The sequence below is a fragment of the Parus major genome, chromosome 14 (assembly GCF_001522545.3).
Source record: "Parus major isolate Abel chromosome 14, Parus_major1.1, whole genome shotgun sequence".
In the NCBI taxonomy this organism is placed as follows: domain Eukaryota; kingdom Metazoa; phylum Chordata; class Aves; order Passeriformes; family Paridae; genus Parus; species Parus major.
Window position 1 is genome coordinate 11,048,046 of NC_031783.1, and position 441 is coordinate 11,048,486.

A 441-nucleotide genomic window follows, 5' to 3' on the forward strand; every position below is an offset into this window, starting at 1 on the left:
GCACCGTGCCCAGCCCGGGCCGAACAGCCGGCGGGGGGCGGCCGGAGCGGCGGCGGAAGGCGGGGAAAGAGGCGGGCGAGGGGCGGAGAAGCGGCGGAGAAGGCGCGGCTGTGGGGCCGGCTCGCCCCGGGAGCGGCACCCCCGGCCCCAGCGCCTCAAGGGAACCTTCCTCTGCTCCCACACAAAAACATCAAAACGTCCTGCCAGAAGGGACAGGGCAGGCGTGAATCATCTTTAGTCGCTGGGAAGGATGTTTTCTCCCCTTCTGGAGGAGAAAAAGTTAAAAAGCACCATAAATCGCCTAAATGTAAGTGTTCGCTGGATAACGCTGAGCTGGGTGTGCGGATACATCCCCAGCATCACCAAGTAACAGCGAGCGTGAGCGGCCCGGAGCCGCCAGCCCTAGCGAGAGCCCGCCGGGCAAGGGACGGGGAGGAGGAG